This window comes from Ranitomeya imitator, chromosome 8 (genome assembly GCF_032444005.1).
Source record: "Ranitomeya imitator isolate aRanImi1 chromosome 8, aRanImi1.pri, whole genome shotgun sequence".
NCBI lineage: Eukaryota > Metazoa > Chordata > Amphibia > Anura > Dendrobatidae > Ranitomeya > Ranitomeya imitator.
The window spans coordinates 48501965-48525619 of record NC_091289.1 but is presented as its reverse complement, the minus strand read 5'-3'; positions in this window follow the sequence as shown (position 1 = coordinate 48525619).

Genomic DNA, 23655 nt, shown 5'->3' with positions numbered 1-23655 from the left:
TCTACTGTTAAGCCACATCAGGGGCTCTGCAAACGCAACGTGACGCCCACAGAGCATTCCATCAAAGTCTGCATTTCAAAACATCACTACTTCACTTCCGAGCTCCGGCATGTGCCCAAACAGTGATTTACCCCCACATATGGGGTATCATCGTACTCAGGAGAAACTGGACAACAACTTTTGGGGTCAAATTTCTCCTGTTACCCTTGGGAAAATAAAAAATTGCAGGTTAAAAGATCATTTTTGAGAAAATAATTTTTTTTTTCATGGCTCTGCGTTATAAACTTCTGTGAAGCACTTGGGGGTTCAAAGTCCTCACCACACATCTAGATTAGTTCCTTTGGGGGTCTAGTTTCCAAAATGGTGTCATTTCTGGGGGATCTCCAATGTTTAGGCACACAGGGGCTCTCCAAACGTGACATGGTGTCCGCTAATGATTGGAGCTAATTTTCCATTTAATAAGCCAAATGGCGTGCCATCCCTTCCGAGCCCTGCCGTGCGCCCAAACAGTGGTTTATCCCCACATATGGGGTATCTGCGTACTCAGGACAAACAGGACAACAATATTTTGGGTCCAATTTCTCCTATTATCCTTGGCAAAATAGGAAATTCCAGGCTAAAAAATCATTTTTGAGGAAAGAAAAATTATTTTTTATTTTCATGGCTCTGCGTTATAAACTTCTGTGAAGCACCTGGGGGTTTAAAGTGCTCAATATGCATCTAGATAAGTTCCTTGGGGGGTCTAGTTTCCAAAATGGGGTCACTTGTGGGGGAGCTCCAATGTTTAGGCACACAGGGGCTCTCCAAACGCGACATGGTGTCCGCTAACAATTGGAGCTAATTTTCCATTCAAAAAGTCAAATGGCGCGCCTTCCCTTCCGAGCCCTGCCGAGTGCCCAAACAGTGGTTTACCCCCACATATGAGGTATCGACGTACTCGGGAGAAATTGCCCAACAAATTTTATGATCCATTTTACCCTACTGCCCATGTGAAAATGAAAAAATTGAGGCGAAAATAATTTTTTTGTGAAAAAAAAGTACTTTTTCATTTTTACAGATCAATTTGTGAAGCACCTGAGGGTTTAAAGTGCTCACTAGGCATCTAAATAAGTTCCTTGGGGGGTCTAGTTTCCAAAATGGGGTCACTTGTGGGGGAGCGCCAATGTTTAGGCACACAGGAGCTCTCCAAACGCGACATGGTGTCCGCTAACGATGGAAATAATTTTTCATTCAAAAAGTCAAATGGCGCTCCTTCCCTTCCGAGCCTTACCATGTGCCCAAACAGTGGTTTACCCCCACATGTGAGGTATTGGTGTACTCAGGAGAAATTGCCCAACACATTTTATGATCCATTTTATCCTGTTGCCCATGTGAAAATGAAAAAATTGAGGCTAAAAGAATTTTTTTGTGAAAAAAAAGTACTTTTTCATTTTTACGGATTAATTTGTGAAGCACCTGGGGGTTCAAAGTGCTCACTATGCATCTAGATAAGTTCCTTGGGGCGTCTAGTTTCCAAAATGGGGTCACTTGTGGGGGAGCTCCAATTTTTAGGCACACGGGGGCTCTCCAAACGTGACATGGTGTCCGCTAAAGAGTGGAGCCAATTTTTGATTCAAAAAGTCAAATGGCGCTCCTTCCCTTCCAAGCCCTGCCGTGCGCCCAAACAGTGGTTTACCCCCACATATGAGGTATCAGCGTACTCAGGACAAATTGGACAACAACTTTCGTGGTTCAGTTTCTCCTTTTACCATTGGGAAAATAAAAAAATTGTTGCTAAAAGATAATTTTTGTGACTAAAAAGTTAAATGTTCATTTTTTCCTTCCATGTTGCTTCTGCTTCTGTGAAGCACCTGAAGGGTTAATAAACTTCTTGAATGTGGTTTTGAGTACCTTGAGGGGTGCAGTTTTTAGAATGGTGTCACTTTTGGGTATTTTCAGCCATATAGACCCCTCAAACTGACTTCAAATGTGAGGTGGTCCCTAAAAAAAATGGTTTTGTAAATTTCATTGTAAAAATGACAAATCGCTGGTCAAATTTTAACCCTTATAACTTCCTAACAAAAAAAAATTTTGTTTCCAAAATTGTGCTGATGTAAAGTAAACATGTGGGAAATGTTATTTATTAACTATTTTGTGTCACATATCTCTCTGGTTTAACAGAATAAAAATTCAAAATGTGAAAATTGCGAAATTTTCAAAATTTTCGCCAAATTTCCATTTTTATCACAAATAAACGCAGAATTTATTGACCTAAATTTACCACTAACATGAAGCCCAATATGTCACGAAAAAACAATCTCAGAACCGCTAGGATCCGTTGAAGCGTTCCTGAGTTATTACCTCATAAAGGGATACTGGTCAGAATTGCAAAAAACGGCAAGGTCTTTAAGGTCAAAATAGGCTGGGTCATGAAGGGGTTAAATAAGATTTGGTTCAGGTGATCACCTAATCAGAAGCACATTAAGTAGAATGAGGTGTACTCTGATTGGAATTCAACTGACACTGGAATGGAAGCTGATTTTTATAAAACTGTGCACTGGTCTCTTACTTTTTGCCAGAGCTGTATATTGCCTAAAATACAAAGAAAATGTGTCATCTTTACCTTTAGGCCTTTTAGAGATCATTTCATCTTCAACTTGCTTACCTGTTCACAATAACACTAATTTTGACCAGAACATTAGTAATACCTGCTGTGGATTCAATCGTCCTCCTTCGGTTTCCAGACTGCTCCGCCACTCTGTCAACACTGGGGCAAAGCTAGCGCGCACTTGGGTGGTGGGACTAAACATGGTGGTGCCTCTTGTGTGGAAGTGGTGAGTGATGTGGGAACATTGAACACCGTGTTTCCCACTAGTTCAGCGGCCCAGGAGACATGGGACGCTGTGTCACCCCCGGTTGCCAGCCACAGGACATTGCCTTGCCTGGTGTTAGCCAATGGTGGGAATGTGTTCACCCTTCTGTTCAGGTGAGCAGGGAGTTGCTCCCTGGACATGTCTGGGAGGAATGCATGACATGATTGTTATCCTTAGATTTGGGCTGGCTACATAAGGCCTGCTTCTACTTCTGTTCAGTGCTGTTTATTCAGTTCCCAGGTGTAGTGGTATGGTGAGAGCTTCCTGGTTGGGCTCTGGTTGCTTCTCAGTAGTTGCTAATGGTCATTATTGGTTCTATTGTATTAGCTTTTGTCCGGGTTTCTCTTTGGTTTTCATTTGGGTTTTTGCTAGCTTTGGATTTACTGTTGTAACTAACACTCCACGTCACCAGACACCAGGTACCCTGTCACAGCAGTCTGGGAAGGGCTCCGTAAAGCCTCTCTCCCCATCCGAAGTGGGTGAAGACTATCCCGGGCCTTAAGGACCTGCCTAGCAGTGGTGGCTTGCGCAAAGTGCATCTGTGACTGTGCTTTTGCTGGTGCGATGCATGTCGCTACAGAGTAGCTATTCCTGCACATAACAGAGGGGTGCCCAAACTTTTACATTTCACTGTAGACCTTAAAAGGGTTGCCTAGGTGTGACGCTCAAGTCTGCAGTCATTCTTCTGTGAGTCCTCACAGTTCGCGCTGTCAGGATTACCCATAAGCGGGCAGTCATGGACTGCAAAGACGCAGTTTTCTTTTTTCCAGCCACATTCCGACTAGACATGTCAGACCTCGCTCAATTCTTTTGTATTGAGCAAGGCCACACATATCTAGTCAGCACGTGACCACATGTATGCAAATCGCATACTTGTGGTCACACGCTTGGTCGCTCCCAGAACCTGATGGAATCTGATGAAAAGATTTGCAACAAGTGTCCAGCAAACCTGTAAAACCACGAGATGAAGCATTGCACAATTCTCAATGAGTGTTGTATGATGCATGACTGTGCAGCCTAAAAAGAAGATTTAGGGGCAATGTAATTACTATGTACATACATGTGAATGGGCAGGCCAGTGATCTGATTAATGATCTTTTTAGTCTTTCTAGGAAAGATTTGACATCACAGGAGACTTTTATCATCACAGTTAGGGCTTCATCAGTTTTCACGTACAAATTCTCTCCGTTCTCTCCATAGCTAGGACCAATACCCATTATAGTCTATGGGGTTGTTCCCTTGGCTGTTTATTTTTGTAAAATGAATGGTCCTCCTCACCAAAATATAGAGACAAGTTCAAAATTGACCAAGCCTTGGATCAAACTCACCAAATGCAAACCTGCGGGTCCTTGACAAAATCTGACAGCATTCGATTGCCGTCCTTGTGCTCTCTAATTTTCATGTTTGTTTCATTGGAGGAGCTTGAGAAAAGTTCTTGTATGCAAAAAAAATAAAAAAATGGTGAGACTTAGATTGTAAAAACTGATGCACTGACCAAACACTGGTGAAAATCTGATCCAAAATACTCATGAAAATCGGTCAGTTTTTTTGTGTGAAAATTTTGTATGTTTGATTAAGGCCAAAGAGCACTGAGACAATGAAACAATCTTCTGCACCATGTTTAAGCTAAATATACGCTTATCCAGGGATTTATTCTATTATGCTTGATGTTGGGAAGACATTTTTTGGCTATTATGAATCAATTAACATCTGCCTCTTGGGGTGGTTGCTTTTCTCTGGATCAACACAAATTATAGGTTGGACTTAAAGGGTTTGTCCAGGCTTGGGGCTGATAGAGACAATGCTCTTTCCTGTAAATATGTCATCAACTACATCAGTTTGTCATAATGCTTAAAGGGGTTGTAGAGGTATTCGATAAAAGTCTGAAGTCACTTTATGTCACAGTGTGCGGTGTCATGATTCGTTGGCGCCGCGAGTAGGCGATTTCCATATCTCTGGACTGGTCACATTCCTACTAGTCGTGTTCAGCCTTGCTCAATTCGATTCTTTTAGTCGGAAGGCGACCGCATGTATGGAAAGCGTCGGCTCACTCCTGGCATCGGCACCAAAGAATTCTGACAGTGCGCTGCAAGGATTCACAAGTCTACTGTCACATAGAGTTACGGCAAACTTGAGCCCCAGTCGTGGACCACCCCTTTAAAGGGTTATTCCTAAAATAGCAAGTTATAATAGCAAAGATAAGGGCTAGCTGGGACTCCATGTGATCCTGAGAACGGGGACTGGAAACTGAAGAACAAGCCTCAGCAGATCCCCACCTTGAATTGAGCAGTTTTGCGTATGCTCAACATCTCCATTTATTCATTGTCTATGGAACTGCTGGTGAAAAGCTATTTCTGGGAGTCCCTTAGATGTGGACAGTGTGCTAGATCAGATTTTCATCCATTTCTGGGAATTTTTTTTACCATCAGTGTTACTTTTATGCAAAAAAAAGATTCTCCTTCAGATTAAAGGTAAAAAAAAAAACTGACTGCACCCTTGTGCTTTCTGTTTTTTGTTTGTTTTTTTACGCATGCATCAACTTGAATGGTCAAATGTTGATATGTATATTGGATCGAAATCAGACATGTCTCCATTTTATTTATTTTTTTTTTAGAATAATAGGTCTGCAAAAACATGGACAGCGTGGGTACGTCTTCTATCTGTGAAAAACACTAGTGGAACACGTCTAAGAAAAACCGACCATAGGAAGAAATAGAAAAGTGGTAAACTGAGGGTGTGCAATGCACATGGCCTCTGAGGTTGCTACACATTAATTGTGCTGCATTACTTTATTCAGACCCTAAAAAAAAATACTGAAATACTGCAACATAATCATAGTTTTGATAATACAAATATTAATAATATATAGTGTACAAAAGGCCTAAGGCTGCGTATTGAATACGCTGCAATTCTGTGGCAAAATAATAGCCCCTATATTCACAATGTGCATGTTCCATTTTCTGAGAGTATTACAAGCTGCCAAAGGCATTGACTCAATCACGGAGATCCGAGTAGACGTGCAGCTAGCGGACTTATTTAATAAAGTCTTCTTAGTGCAAATATGGTGCAAAACTATAAATGGAGGCTTCATCTTGTCAGCACTTTGCATCCTTTATTAAATAAAGCTAACTGATGCAATGATGTATTTGCCCTTAAGACAGACAAAAAAAAAAAAAAATCCCTTGATGTATCTACTGGGGCTACTCTATGCTTCATGGTGTGTATTACAATAAATGAATAGTCGCTTTGTACCTATAAACCATTACTTGCAGGCTCTTGATACAGGAAAGGATGTCACATAGTAATAGTTTGTGTATTTACAAATAAAGTAGAATGTTGCAGACACATTGTATCTGTGCGGAGTCTGGGCCTAAAGTGACGGTATGTAGGGTGCTGACGGCGTCGGACTGATGGCAGCGAATGCTGCAGGTGGGTGGACGCTGGGTTGCCCCCACACAGATCCTACTGCAGCCTGACATGAGATGCTAGGTGCAGAACATTTCTCACTGTGATAGTGGACTGCAGGGGATAAACAGGCCTGCAGTGCGGGAGTGCAGAGCACAAGGAGAGAGGGAGGAGGGAGAAAAAGCAAGAAGGAGGGGGAAAGAGAGAAAGGAAGGATGGAAACAGTGAAGGAAGAGAAAGGAGAGAGAAAGGACAGACAGAGGGGGCGACATCTCACAGTGGGGGACAGGGAGCATAAGATTTTGCGGGGGTTAACCTCTTGTCTACGGATCACGTCTTATACATTGACCGTTTTTACCTAATATCCTACATCGAGCCTTATACATTGCAATAATTTCCCAGAAAACGCCTTGTTTTCCAGACGTCTACACTTCTGCAGACAATGTTAAACTCACGCCGTGAATTATTGCGATTTTGTGCAACCATTAATAATCTATTCATTTTAATGATCCCTTGAACCAACATCTGTCTCAAAACTGTTTGTTCAGATCCTTTCGTTTTTGAACCCCATAGATGGCTGGTATTCTTGTTTGACACACAAAAAAAGTTCTTATGTAAAAGTGAATAGTTATTTCTTCATCGGATATTCCGCAATATTGCAAACTGTACGGCTGACGTAAATAGGACCCGTCACCTCCCCTGACATGTCCGTTTTGGCGAATACTTATATTTCCCATTGGAATTTTTTTTTTTTTTTTTTTTTAACAGAGGTGCGTTGTGTTGTTCCTCTGTTATTCCTCCTCGAAATGTATAAAGGAAAAAATGACCAAATGTGTGATACCATTCACTTTATCAATGAGGTTTGTCCCTAACAATCAGATGGTAGAATCACTGGTCACAGTGGCCGTGATGGTGGCATTATTGGGCAGTGTTATATTGTGTAGGGACGTCACTAAAATGGTGACACTTAAGATGTTCATTTATAATTTATTTATTCTAGGAGGAATAACAGAAGAATGGCACAACGCAAAAATCTAAGAAAAGATGATACAATTGTTATAGTGTGAGGAATATACGAATGTACTAAGGCACACGTGTCAGGAGAGCGGTGTCGTCTTTAAAGTGGTTTTCTTGGGTCAAACCTTGATGGCCTATCCTTTTCCCTGCAGCAGAGTGCCATTCAACAGCACTGCCACTTCCCAAAGTACAGAGCTGTGCCTGACAAAGGATGAAGGGGTCATGGCTCCTTCAGTTAGTTAATCAGTGGGGGTGCCTGCTCTTCTCCCCTCAATCCATCTGTTCCTGATCACCTATACTAATTATGGCCCATCAATATTATGGAAAACCTTTTCAAAAAGGGTGGTCTTATCCCAGCCGCCCATGTGGCAGCAGTCTCCCGAGGCTCTTGTGCGGTATTGTAACGTGACGCCAGTGCCAAATCAGAGCTGGCGTCACTGTCCCCGCCACCTGTCGAATGGAGCAGGAAGAGGAAGTCCAGGATCAGCTCCAGCCCGGACGGCCTTTTAATGTTCAGTTCATATGAAGGCAGGGACGGTGATGCCAGTGCTGAATGGGCGCCAACATCACGTGTTATAACACCAGGGAGAATGAGTGCTGACACAGTGGGAACGGCGCTGGCATGGGAGGTGAGTATAGGCTGTTTTTATTTTATAAGGGGGAACATAGCAATTGAGAAGGGTTGTGTCACGACTCTGTTGTCGGGTGACCCGGGACCAGGGGCTCCTTCCCTGTGCCTAATTCTAGGTGCACCCTAGCGCGCCCTGTTCCTCCGATTACTTCTGATGGTGAAGACGCCGGGGCCACGTACCTTGCCTTAGCTCCTGAATCTGTCCTCAGTCTGTACATCCTCAGTGGAGTAGTAGTGTACCGTAATACACCAACCAGGCTAACAAGGCAATACAAACAAGGATAAAGGAAAATGCCAATCATACTAATATGCTCAAACAACAGAGGTAAGAGCGCACAGTTTGCTAGTCCAAACTGTCAATCATCAGGAGTGTCCCTCTCCCCAACAATCAGGAAGCCGGGATCTCAGAAGAGTGGGACATGCCTAAAAAATGAAATTTAGACAACCCTTATAAAGCGGTGATCCTCTCTCCCTATTTTTAGCCCAAAGGGTCAATGATATGTAAATTTACAAACCCTCCCCTGGTCCAGTGATGCCTCTGATGACGATGTTGATGTCATATAAGTGCTGCAGCCAATCAACAGAGACTGGGGCAGTGGTGGAGTGGAAGCACTGGACCTAGGTAAGGTAAACTCAGTATATTTTACCCATCACTGAAGTTATGGACAAAAAATAGGTGAAAGAAGACAAGCCATTAAACAATGCAGATTACAATGGCTCCGTATAGTGCTACCCCCATAATCCAAAAAACAATCCCTTGGAAATAACTTATCTTTTACAATAAATTAGTACTTATACGGTTGATCCATGTCTGCATAGTTACAAGATACCGTAGGTATATTTGTGGTTGTTCAGTGAATACCCAATTATGTGGCTATGATGGAGCCTTGTCTTTCTGCACACAGAAGGCTTGATCCAAATGTAACAAGGTAGCCAAAAATTGTGGATTTTGACTACTACTATCCATATTATACAGATTCTGGTGATGTCACCGCAAAGTTTTTGAGAAAATGTACAAAGCATCCACTGTACCCAATTCCTGATGGACTCATAATATCGATCCCTCTGTGAAGATATTTCACCCACATTCTTAAAAGCATTTTGCACATCAACCAGAGACCTTGATGAAAATGTGACCAATCAAACAGCGCAAATGGTGGACTGTCTGACAGGTACAAGATTGTGGTTTAGTAATTTGCAGCAGATGATCGACTGGTACATTATCTGGCCCATTATTGGAAGGATATCGACAGTGAATAAAACAGGCTACAATAGTTGTGTGCACATATTCAATAATGGTGTATAGGTAGGAGAAGAAATTATAAGGTCAGGAGTAGAAATAATTGTAGGGGCCAAGACTGTAAGAATCCATATTGAAGGGTTAGATAGGAAGAAATCTGGATTGCCCTCACTATGCAGCACTGGTTATCCTGCCGTTGTCTGCCTATTAAAGGAAATTTATCACCAAGTCTTTGCTACCTTATCTGAGCAAAATGTAGGGGCAGAGACCCTGATTCCAACGATGTATCACTTAGTTTACTGTGTGCAACACTTGTGACACAACCAGAGTTTTTAGATGTAGCAGAGCTCAGAAAGCTGACCCCGCCCACATCTGGCACTCTATGTGCATTGTCTATTGACAGTGAGCTGCTATTCAGAGGAGGAGGCGTGGTCAGACCAGGGCTCACATGAGCTGTAGTCCAGGCCATGATATTCTCCTGGTAATAAAACCTTTATTGTATTGAAACTACAGCACACAGCCTAATAAGTGACACATCTATGAAATCTATGTCTCAATCCCTTCCTGATGCTGTAGTCGGATTACATAGGGAAAAAAAACCCTACTGACAGATTCCCTTTAACATGATGGAAAACTTTGAAGGGTAGTTAACAAAATAAAGCTTAATCATTGTAAACTGAAAATACAATTTTCTACTATAATTTCTGTATCAGCTTCTCGTAGTTTTCAAGATCTTCAAATCACTCCTTTCATCAAGAATTTTTCTAGTTTACTTTCAGGTTATAAAATCTAGTCATGTTATAGACACTCGTGTTCGGCTCATTAGGAGACATACAGTGGGGCAAAAAAGTATTTAGTCAGTCAGCAATAGTGCAAGTTCCACCACTTAAAAAGATGAGAGGCGTCTGTAATTTACATCATAGGTAGACCTCAACTATGGGAGACAAACTGAGAAAAAAAAATCCAGAAAATCACATTGTCTGTTTTTTTAACATTTTATTTGCATATTATGGTGGAAAATAAGTATTTGGTCAGAAACAAACAATCAAGATTTCTGGCTCTCACAGACCTGTAACTTCTTCTTTAAGAGTCTCCTCTTTCCTCCACTCATTACCTGTAGTAATGGCACCTGTTTAAACTTGTTGTCAGTATAAAAAGACACCTGTGCACACCCTCAAACAGTCTGACTCCAAACTCCACTATGGTGAAGACCAAAGAGCTGTCAAAGGACACCAGAAACAAAATTGTAGCCCTGCACCAGGCTGGGAAGACTGAATCTGCAATAGCCAACCAGCTTGGAGTGAAGAAATCAACAGTGGGAGCAATAATTAGAAAATGGAAGACATACAAGACCACTGATAATCTCCCTCGATCTGGGGCTCCACGCAAAATCCCACCCCGTGGGGTCAGAATGATCCAAGAACGGTGAACAAAAATCCCAGAACCACGCGGGGGGACCTAGTGAATGAACTGCAGAGAGCTGGGACCAATGTAACAAGGCCTACCATAAGTAACATACTGCGCCACCATGGACTCAGATCCTGCAGTGCCAGACATGTCCCACTGCTTAAGCCAGTACATGTCCGGGCCCGTCTGAAGTTTGCTAGAGAGCATTTGGATGATCCAGAGGAGTTTTGGGAGAATGTCCTATGGTCTGATGAAACCAAACTGGAACTGTTTGGTAGAAACACAACTTGTCGTGTTTAGAGGAAAAAGAATACTGAGTTGCATCCATCAAACACCATACCTACTGTAAAGCATGGTGGTGGAAACATCATGCTTTGGGGCTGTTTCTCTGCAAAGGGGCCAGGACGACTGATCCGTGTACATGAAAGAATGAATGGGGCCATGTATCGTGAGATTTTGAGTGCAAACCTCCTTCCATCAGCAAGGGCATTGAAGATGAAATGTGGCTGGGTCTTTCAACATGACAATGATCCAAAGCACACCGCCAGGGCAACGAAGGAGTGGCTTCGTAAGAAGCATTTCAAGGTCCTGGAGTGGCCTAGCCAGTCTCCAGATCTCAACCCTATAGAAAACCTTTGGAGGGAGTTGAAAGTCCGTGTTGCCAAGCGAAAAGCCAAAAACATCACTGCTCTAGAGGAGATCTGCATGGAGGAATGGGCCAACATACCAACAACAGTGTGTGGCAACCTTGTGAAGACTTACAGAAAACGTTTGACCTCTGTCATTGCCAACAAAGGATATATTACAAAGTATTGAGATGAAATTTTGTTTCTGACCAAATACTTATTTTCCACCATAATATGCAAATAAAATGTTAAAAAAAACAGACAATGTGATTTTCTGGATTTTTTTTTCTCAGTTTGTCTCCCATAGTTGAGGTCTACCTATGACGTAAATTACAGACGCCTCTCATCTTTTTAAGTGGTGGAACTTGCACTATTGCTGACTGACTAAATACTTTTTTGCCCCACTGTAATGAGGAATTGATCAGATATACCCATTTTTGTTGTAATATTTTATATGTTTTACCTTTTCTGAAAAGGGGCAATAGACGTGGTTGGTATTAAAGGGGATTTACAGGACTTTGAGAGTTTGGAAAAGTTGTACTTGTTTAGCCTTTAGAGAAGAGATCCCTCAGAGGAGATCTCATTTATTTGTATAAGTACATGTGTGGTCAGTACAAAGGACGGCGCATGACCTATTCCTTCCAAAAACCTTAAAAAGGACCCTGGGACATTCATTATGAGTGAAAGAAAGGAGATTCCGGCAGCTAAGTAGGAAAGGGTTCTTTACAGTTAGAGCTGCCAGACTGTAAAATGCTGACTACAAGAGGTAGTAATGGCCGACACTATAACAGCATTAAAAAAAGGGATGGATGCCTTTCTAATAACCAATGGCATTGTGGGTTACAAATATTCTAGCGATAGATAATTGGTCAACATAGTTGGTTGAGAAAGGTTGTACTTGATGGACCGGTGTCTTTTTTTCAACCTACATAACGGTCATCATTATCAGATTGGTGGCGGTCTGACTCCCGGCATCCCACCGATCAGCTGTTTGAATGCACTATGGTGCATCAGAAGTGGCACAGCTCCAGTCGCTGTGTCATGGAGGTGAATGGCACTGCAAGCTCTTTTTCATACAAGTGAATAGGAGAGAGCTTACCGTATCAGTCATGGGTACTGCACAATGAATGGCGCTGTGCCAATCTGGGTGCACAACCCCTTTGATCACTTAATCAGTGGATAGGACATCAATATTAATGCCATGTTCACACGTTCAGTATTTTACATCAGTATTTGTAACCCAAAACCAGGAGTGGGTGATAAATACAGAAGTGGTGCATATGTTTCTATTATACTTTTACTCTGATTGTTCCACTCGCTAAACTGGCCACATCATGGAATAGGGACTGCAGAGTAGCGTTACATAAAATGTAGTTTTTATTTTTTAGTTTCTCATTTCTGCTGCAGAGATATTAGATTATAAAGTTTAGATTCTAATTTCTCATTCATCCAAGGGAGCGTTATCAGAGATTCTTCTCTGGATGCGTTTATGTTTTCCCCTGCATGATGTTGTCCAATCACAAGCAGGAGGTGTCATGGAGAGGAAAAAAGAAGAACACGCCCCCAGAAATGGTCAGAACAGATTTTTTTGATGAGACATGTAATGATACAGAGCTCTTCTGTCCTTTGTGATCTCTTCTCCTATATGTAGAGCAGAGCTATGTATCATTACAAACACTTCTTGCACTTTTAATCTCACAGCAGTCAGTCAGAGGCGAGTGGGAGAAAAGCAGAGCTCACGGTGCTCTGAGATGAAAGCCGCAAAAGGTGTTTGTAGCGAAATATAGCTCTGCTCTCCTCCACTTTCCCCACACTGACCGCTGTGAGATAAAAGCTGCAGGAAGTGTTTGTAATGACATATAGCTCTGCTGTACTATACATAGCAGATGCGGAGATCATGGAGCAGAGCAGTACTGATGACCCACACAGAGAAAGCTTGTTCTGACCTTAATTGAGGGCATGTTATTTTTTTTTTCTCTGAATGATGCCACTTGCTTATGATTGGGCAACGTCATACAGAGAAAAACTAACAGCTCCTTGGTTAAAAAGGAAGTTAACAAGTAAACTTTACAAGCCAATATCTCTGCAATGGAGATGAAAATTTAAAAAAATAATAACTATGTTTCATTCAGCTCTATGGCCACTATTACATGATGTGGCAGGTTAACATCTTCAAATTGATTAAAAATCCTATTTAAATGAAGGTGTTTTTTATGTTAAATGTGTGTTTTTTTTTATTTTTGGTAATATCCTATTTTGTTTACAACAATCTGTATTAAAAAAAAATCTTTCATTGATCAAACTGGCCACTAGACTCGTAATTCCAATTGTTTCAGTAAATCCACCTACACATTAGCAGCGATAAACTGACCTTGACCTTATCTTTTGCATTGAAGCATCTATTAAGTGTGAGCAAAGGTCATTGTAAAGGGAGCGGGAGCAGCGTCAGCTAAAACATCTATTGTGGATCCTGTGTTATCAGCTGTGTATAGAGGCGTTAGACAAAAGACATAGGAGAATCCTCAGCAGGACCATTCGTTGATAAAACCCTATTCTTTATTGGTAAGGTTAAAAATAAGGTGGATCCATCAATACATTTAAAAACTGATGCGTTTATGGCAACAAATCCTTAGCTTGTTGCCAGAAACGCGTTAGTTTTTTAATGTACTGAAGGATTCACCTTGTTTTTAACCTTACCAATAAAGAATAATATTTAGAATTGAGAGTCCTCAGTGGTTGATACCTTTTAATGGCTAACTGAAAAGACTGTACCAAGATATACAGTTAGGGCCAGAAATATTTGGACAGTGACACAATTTTCGCGAGTTGGGCTCTGCATGCCACCACATTGGATTTGAAATGAAACCTCTACAACAGAATTCAAGTGCAGATTGTAACATTTAATTTGAAGGGTTGAACAAAAATATGTGATAGAAAATGTAGGAATTGTACACATTTCTTTACAAACACTCCACATTTTAGGAGGTCAAAAGTAATTGGACAAATAAACATAACCCAAACAAAATATTTTAATTTTCAATATTTTGTTGCAAATCCTTTGGAGGCAATCACTGCCTTAAGTCTGGAACCCATGGACATCACCAAACGCTGGGTTTCCTCCTTCTTAATGCTTTGCCAGGCCTTTACAGCCGCAGCCTTCAGGTCTTGCTTGTTTGTGGGTCTTTCCGTCTTAAGTCTGGATTTGAGCAAGTGAAATGCATGCTCAATTGGGTTTAGATCTGGAGATTGACTTCGCCATTGCAGAATGTTCCACTTTTTGGCACTCATGAACTCCTGGGTAGCTTTGGCTGTATGCTTGGGGTCATTGTCCATCTGTACTATGAAGCGCCGTCCAATCAACTTTGCAGCATTTGGCTGAATCTGGGCTGAAAGTATATCCCGGTACACTTCAGAATTCATCCGGCTACTCTTGTCTGCTCTTATGTCATCAATAAACACAAGTGACCCAGTGCCATTGAAAGCCATGCATGCCCATGCCATCACGTTGCCTCCACCATGTTTTACAGAGGATGTGGTGTGCCTTGAATCATGTGCCGTTCCCTTTCTTCTCCAAACTTTTTTCTTCCCATCATTCTGGTACAGGTTGATCTTTGTCTCATCTGTCCATAGAATACTTTTCCAGAACTGAGCTGGCTTCTTGAGGTGTTTTTCTGCAAATTTAACTCTGGCCTGTCTATTTTTGGTATTGATGAATGGTTTGCATCTAGATGTGAACCCTTTGTATTTACTGTCATGGAGTCTTCTCTTTACTGTTGACTTAGAGACAGATACACCTACTTCACTGAGAGTGTTCTGGACTTCAGTTGATGTTGTAAACGGGTTCTTCTTCACCAAATTAAGTATGCGGCGATCATCCACCACTGTTGTCATCCGTGGACGCCCAGGCCTTTTTGAGTTCCCAAGCTCACCAGTCAATTCCTTTTTTCTCAGAATGTACCCAACTGTTGATTTTGCTACTCCAAGCATGTCTGCTATCTCTCTGATGGATTTTTTCTTTTTTTTCAGCCTCAGGATGTTCTGCTTCACCTCAATTGAGAGTTCCTTTGACCGCATGTTGTCTGCTCACAGCAACAGCTTCCAAATGCAAAACCACACACCTGGAATCCACCCCTGACCTTTTAACTACTTCATTGATTACAGGTTAACGAGGGAGATGCCTTCAGAGTTAATTGCAGCCCTTAGAGTCCATTGTCCAATTAGTTTTGGTCCCTTGAAAAAGAGGACGCTATGCATTACAGAGCTATGATTCCTAAACCCTTTCTCCGATTTGGATGTGGAAGCTATCATATTGCAGCTGGGAGTGTGCACTTTCAGCCCATATTATATATAATTGTATTTCTGAACATGTTTTTGTAAACAGCTAAAATAACAAAACTTGTGTCACTGTCCAAATATTTCTGGCCCTAACTGTATATCTCTCCTATATACAATAAATAGGATTTTATCACCGGATGGTCGTGCTGAGAATTCTCCTATGTCTTTCATCTAGCAAGCTGTGTGCACTAGCGGCTCCGACACCCATCGGCTACAGCTTTCTCAGTAATGTGATCCTGGAGACGAGGTGAGCTCAAAACTATTTATATTTTCCTAACCAGTATAGAGGCGTTACTTGACGTTGTAATCCTGCCTGTGATGACAATGAGACTTCTGAAAAAAACTTTTGTAACGAGCAGGAAGCAGAACTCTAAACTAGCCCTGGTGACCAGTGTGAAAATTGCAAGATTTAATTTTTTTTATCGAGACAGATCTAAAAAAATTGCTACATAAAAAAAAAACACCTAATTTAAACAATAAGTAATTTTCTGATTAATATGTTAATGGAAAAATGTTTACCCGGGAAGGGACAAGGCAACCATCAGTCCAGCAGATTTATTAAAATTTATGGAACAAATTTTATAGCAAAATTTAAATTTTTCGTCTTTGGAACAGGCCAAGATGTAATGCCCCTGCAAGTATTTGGCCAGTGTATCCACTTACCTTTAATATGTTAGGGTTTGTTGCTTCTCTTTGTTATACTTCATGTACCTGACACAATACCATAAGGTTCCAACATGGCAATGATCCAAAACACAAGGTCATTGGCTATAGCAGAACAAAGTGAAGTTTCTGGAGTGGCCATCTCAGTCTCTAGACCTCAGTATCATTGAGCTACTCTGGGGAGATCTCAAGCGCGCAGTTCATGCTAGACAGACCAGAAATTTACAGGAACTGGAGGCTTTTTGCCAAGAAGAGTGGGTAGCTTTACCATCTGAGAAAATAAAATAAAGAACCTCATCCACAACTACCACAAAAGACTTCAAGCTGTCATTGATGTTAGAGGGGGAAATACACGGTATTAAGAAATGGGGTATGTGAACTTTTGAGCACAACTGTATGTATATATACAGTATATATATATGTACATACACATATATATATATATAGATGTATATATATATATATACATCTATATATATATATATTATACACCTTATAGACATGAAAAGAGTCCGGGTTCCAAATCGGTTCTCACTTTGCATTGTCACAATGGATAAACACAATTCAAGTATCAGAAATCTCCTTCTGCTGCACTCTCTCGCTCTCTCAGTCTATCTCTTTCTTGCAGACTCTCTCTCGCGCGCATGTTCTCTCTCAAGGACATTACTATACCATGACAGATATACACATCACAGGCAACTTTTAAACTCATCTCTTGTTTGGATGTCACAGTGTTTAGCGGAGACAAAAAAATAAAGAAATAACAATCATGTTATATCCCAAGATCCCGTAATGAAATAATTCACCATATCCATCTTCTCGTCAGGACGTCAGTTACATATTTACATTTATTTATATCTGAGTTTTTTGTTATTTTTATTTATTTATTTTTTTTTATAAAAAAAAAGAACCAAAATAAAATAATAAAAAATGACCTTTTCTTTAATTAGAAATTAAATTGTAGTTGGAAAAAATCCCTATTTTCTCCCCCAGGTTTTGAGGTGGGATAGTTGCCGTTTTTTTGTTTTTTTTCAACACTCCTCCAACTGAGGTTTGCAGTCACATCTTAAGATTTAGAACGATACATATTGGACAGACGCTGCCAGGCCAGGCTTTTAGGACCACCTTATTTCAGCATAGTTATTATATAAATAAGAAAGCAAATAAATACAATGAATAATAACAATTTCAGACAGTTATACACATTCTGACTCATTTTCAATAAGTCTAAAGAATTTTTGAAAACGCTCCCTGAAGCCCCAATGGATAAAAAAAAAACAAATATCTGAGGCGCCGTAATAATGAGGGAGGTTTTAGTAGAAATGAGAATATAAAATATAAATATATTAACAAAATTGCACGAAAACACCCAAATTGGTTTCCAACCAATTATAATCCATGCATGATGTTATATAATTCATCCTATTGTTTCATACTCTGCTCTTTATAACTTATTACTCAATTTAAACATCTCTCTATAATCCTCTTATTACGCTACATAATCCGCAAATATAATTCCTCTTACTACTGTGCATAAATGCTCCCTATAACTTCTCCGTTAATGTCATAATCCTACATCTATTTGCAAACAATATTTGCGTCTCTGGGTTTAACCCCTTGCATTGATCGTCACCGGATCTGTGGAAAGACGCAGCTATCTCTCAGTCTAAGCTGACCACTAAGATTAGATAATTGTCGTCCGGTCCTGCCAATGTTAGATGTTGATGAGACCAGAAGTCCATGCAATGTGTATTGAGGCCACCCAACTCATCCCTAATGGCAGACGTTTGGGGCAACTTCCTGATCCTTATGTTCTCCGGATCATAGGATACCGCCAGATGTGTTTGGCGGTGTTTTTTTTTTCTGTTTTCCTACCGAGACCACATGTATTGTCATCAGAGCCCAGTGTGCATGTATATGATAGGGTTGGGTGGAGATATGCAGGACACTGGTCCGGCTCCCAAGTCGGTACTCCATGGACCAAGACAGTGCTAACTTCCTCTGCCGGCATGCTGGGTGTCTCTTCTGATTACTAGGCCCCTGTAATGCCATGATGTCACCAAGTAGTAGTCACTAGGCCTCAGGATCCCGGCATTCTAGTGCCGGCAGAGGAAGAAGGTCGCACCGCCCTGGTACGGCTCCCAATGGACTACCAACGTGGAAGTCAGATCAGGGTCCTGTGAATCTTTTTGCTCAATTCTAGCTATCTTTAGACATGACAAGTTTTCTTCCATTCTTGGTTTTCCCTGTTCCTTTCTATATATATATATCAGGGGTGTCAAACTGCATTCCTCGAGGGCTGCAAACAGGTCATGCTTTCAGGATTTCCTTGTACTGCACAGGTGATAATTTAATCACCAACTCATTATTTGTGTAGGTTATTAAATTATCACCTGTGCAGTACAAGGAAATCCTGAAAAGATGACCTGTTTGCAGCCCTCGAGGAATGCAGTTTGACACCCCTGATATATATAGTCAGCAATTATTAGAAGCATGGCTTCATTAATTTAGCCGGTACTGCTCGTTTCCACATTGGACGGGAGAGATACCAATGACGCTATGATCCCACGCACTAACCAATCTTGAACGTGTCTCAGCCGGGCTGTGGGGAAGTAACGTCATATGCACCGATCAGTCCCATGCAGAAGAGAGCAGCGCTGGAAAACTCCTATGAAGAAACACTCCAGGAACAACTGATACACTGTGTGACATGTCTACGGATAAAGAGGTATCCTTTCTACGAATGGCATCAATGGCCTTGGCAGCAGGAAGACTACCGGATAGCCTGCTCCACAATAACCACGGCAATCTAATGATATTTCACTGACCGTGCTGCCTCCAAACCGCAGCAAAGGCTTTAAAGAATGGCAAAGATAGAAATCTATGAGCCACCAAATGAGAACTAAACGTTTAACCTCTTACTGTAGGTCGAGTAGCACCACGATCAATAATAACTAATGCTATTTATTCTGGTATGCTCATGAATCTAGTTAAAAAGATGGCCGCCTGTCTGATCTGATGGAAAACTAGCTGTCAGAGTGAAAAAATGAACACTACTGTATCTCCCCTCATGGAAATGAAGGTAAATGGGAAAGTTAATTGTGAATGGTTTGCACAGTGTAATCACGTGTCTTGTTGGCTGCATCCGGCAAGTAATAGGTCGGAGACGTAATTGGGTCACTTGGTTTTGAGAGACGTAGGCCTGTCTGCTACATAAGAGAACAGCATGGGTAAATGCATAATTGTACAACGAGCAGGCTCCGTCACTGTATATAAATGAATGCATCTGAATTTAGAAGACGAGCAACTAATAAGAGCCGTAATGTGTTTCATTCCATCACTTTCCTTCAACACGGAGCCTGATTTAGTTGATTATTCCTGGCAAGCATGTGCACTGCCGCTCCATTCCAGTCCATGACGCTGAAGATACCGAAAGATTGTGTCATAGTGTTATAGACATGGACAGCATGGTGGCTCAGTGGTTAGCACTATAGCTCTGTGGCCCTGGGTTCTAATCCCACCAAGGACAACATCTGCGAGAAGTTTGTATGTTCTCCCCGTGTTTGCGTGGGTTTCCTCCGGGTTCTCCAGTTTTCTCACACACTTCAAAGACATACTGATGTGGAACTTAGATTGTGAGCCCCAATCGGGACAGTGATGATGTAAAGTTTTGTGGAATTGATGGCGCTATATCAAGCTAGGGTCACACCAGCGTACACTCCCTAATCCGAGGAATTGGGTCGATCATAGTGTGTTCTAAATTTCTCGAATGTAGAGAAGATGGAGCAAAACATTACTCCATCTTCTCCATTGTGTCAGCCCGTGGAAATCAGACTGCCCTCAGATGCCATCCGAGTGCATTCCAATGTTTTCCACGGACTCGTTGACTTGCATGGCCGAGTGCAATCAGAATATCGGTTCAAACTCGGGCATGCAGTGATTTTTTTTCTCCCCGACCGCCTCTGTCCAAGGAAAATAATTGGACATGGGCACGGCCTCAAGGACTAACATTGGTCCGAGTGCGATCTCATGTTTTTGTGAAAACACAGCCATGTGCACGAGCCCTTAATGAGTAATATAAAGTAAATATTTAGTGTCACAGACTTGAATAGTGCAGCAATGTTGCAGCCAGGGGAGAACAAGAGGTACAAGTTCACCATTCTGGCCATCGGTGGGTGTCTCAGTGATGATACATCAAAATAACACTTATCCAGTGGGGAGGTAATAAGATGTACAGGCTTTCTAAGCTTCTAGGATAAACCTTTTGCCAGTGTTGCAGCCTAACTGCAGGCCAAGAGCTGTGCCGTGCTGAAACTTGCAGCCACACAGTCGTAGAAATGTGCATTTGTGGCCTAGTACTGTAACCTGCAGCCACAGACACCGGTCTGAGTGCTTCTCCACGTGGACCTTGGTGTATCGGTGTAAGACTGTGCAACTCACCACTTAATATTGGAAGTGATTGGTCGATGAACCTCAGTACTCTGCAGTGGCCACTACACAATGTACAGAGCTGAGCTTTTCTGCTAGGTACATCACTTGCATCCAGCTGGAGCCAATATCAGCTAGGTGTTGGACCCCCACCAGTCTTTCTTTAATGGCCTAGCCTATGGTATAGCTGATCAATGTGATTGTTCTTATCATTTGGAAAACTTCTTATGTATCATAGAGTCTGTAAAGTGCTGGTGATCTGTAGGGAGACTGGTACTGAGACATCACCAATTGCTCAGATTACTGCTCCTGCATGTGCCGCTTGCACAGAGTGGTATGTCGGCTCCATAATAAGTATATGTGACCGTACAGCACCGCTATGGTCAACGGACCCTTAGACTATTTGAGCTGGTGCACCGCTCCGTGTGCCCAACTTATGCAAGACCTGCACACTTCAGAATGAGAATTTGAACAATTGGTGACCCACGATCAGGAGTCCTTTGCAGCCCCTATGATATATAATTTATTTTCCCAACTTATTATCTTTTAATGAACCTCTCAATCTTACAATTATGTACCTTCCCTTTATTTTATAATCCATATCTCATGGTCTAAGAGGCCCACAATCTACTCCACAGATACAAGTCCTCTTCCTGGCTTCTCAACACAGATGCCTCCTTTAAAGGGAATCTATCAGCAGGTTTTTGCTATGTAATCTGGGGACAGCATGAGATAGGGGTTAAAACACAGATTTCAATGATGTGCCACATGTGAGGCTGTGTGCTGTTGTTTACTTACAGTGAAGGTTTCATCACTAGGAGATTATCATTGTTGTGACAAACTGGCTGCTTGAGCACTAATCTCACTCCGCCCCTTTTGTGATAAGCAGCTCACTGTCAATATACAATGCGGGCGGGGCTAGCTGTCTCAGCTCTGCTGCATTGCTAAATCTAAGAACTTTGATTGTGTAACAACGGCTGCACCCAGTAAATTAAGTGATACTTCATTGGATTCAGGGTCTCTTTGCCTACATCATGCTGCTCTCAAATGAGTTAGCAAAAACCTAGTGATAGATTCCCTTTAATTACTTTTTTCTAAATACTTTTTGATCCTCTATATTAATTCCTTGCCAGTCTTCCTAATAAATGTGCTCATGCACCAAGGAGACCTGACTCTATCTGATCCCTTAGATCAAATTTGAGAATCAACTGTTTGCCTGAGATCTATCCACAGATAATCGCTGCAGTTCCACAGCCCTGTATCACCTGCTGCTTCCTATCACATCCAATGTAGTCATCTGCCATCAACAACTGAACTGCCAAGTATTATAATATAATCTTTAATATTGTATATTTTACCATCTGCGGAGCGCTGCTACTGAAGAACATTATCAGGCCCCAAATAAATGTCTAACTATATAGTGCACTGGGAAGAAAAAAAATTGGGTTCTAAGAGACCCCCGAGTTCACCATAATCTGGCTTCTCAGTCAGCTTCTTCTATAGGATGATGACGAGGGCTCTTTAAACGCCTTCCCATTTACAACAAAAAAAATATAAATAAATATGTTTGTTTTTGGTTTTTTTTAAATGCTCCTTATATTCAAAAGAGTAAAAGGCTAAAAAGATACAATCCCTTTAAATTAAATATATTAACACTATATGACCGACATAGAAAAATAAATATATCTTTTACTCTGTATACACATACATATATATATAGAGCGCTATAAATATATACACTGATATATAGATATAGTCATACCTATATATTTATATGTATAAACCTCTCTACGTATGTGTTTCAATCTGCTAGTCCTTAGGATTGTTGGAGTCACCGACACAACATTTCAAAGCAAAAAAAAAAATATTTTTCAGTACTTTTTGGAATATTATTTGTTTTTTTTTTTCAAGTCTGTAATGTGGCACTGACTTTTACAACAGTGCAAATATTAAGAGATGTGGACTAAAAACCTGGCTTGGCACTTTCTGCATTCACTCCTATATTGGCCCTGCTGAAATTGCGTATTAGAAAAGAATTGAAAAAAGAAAACAGAAAGAAAATAAGCAAATCATAGTTCCCACCCATTTCTTCCCACCCCGCAATCCCAACATTTGTGTTCTTGAAAATCTCATCCCATTTTTGTTTTTTTGTTTTTTTTCCTCATCCCCCTCCCACATTTTTTTAAACCCCAATATTCTCGTCCTTTTGCTTCTTCTTTTTTTTTTTTTTTTCCTTTTAGTTATTTAAATGAATCAGTAAAATGAACGGGTACATAGAGGGATTCATGCATTTTTTTTTCGTTTGGTTCATTCTATCCTTTTTCGGGAATTTTTTTTTTTAAATGTGTTTTGACTTTTTTTTTGTCTTTTTTTTAAAAGAAATTCTTCACTTATTTCAGTACTTTGTTCTTGGTAAGCTTGCTTGTTCTTTTTTTCCTGTTTGGGTCTCTAGCCCTTTCAGTCTTTTGCGTACCAACATTACTTATTTAACCCCTTCGCTGTTACAAAGTGAACTCAATAGAGGAGTTAAATGGAACAGGTTGCTTGTACAGGAAAAAAAAAAATTTGCATCAAATATAGTGAGTCTCCTAGTCATTTATTTTAAAAAAAATATTTTAATTGAGTAATAATAAGTATCCTGCAGTATGTATATATATATATATATATATTTTTTTTTTAAATGTATATATATATATATATATTAATGTGTGTGTTTATATATATATATAAATATATACATATATAATATATTTATGTGTACATATATATACAGTAATATATAAATATGCATATATATATATTTATATATATATTTTATACATAAATTCATATACATATATATCTTTTATATATATATTAGCTGCATTGGATTATATGTGGTGATGTACATATTGTATGGTACTATGAGATGGTGAAATCGCTATACACTGGGAAATACGCTGTACATTTATGCAAAGTCGTTATATGTACATTTAATATAATATATTGTACATTATTATGTACAATTAATACAGTATGTCATTTAATGTGCCATGTATCATTACGTTTTAT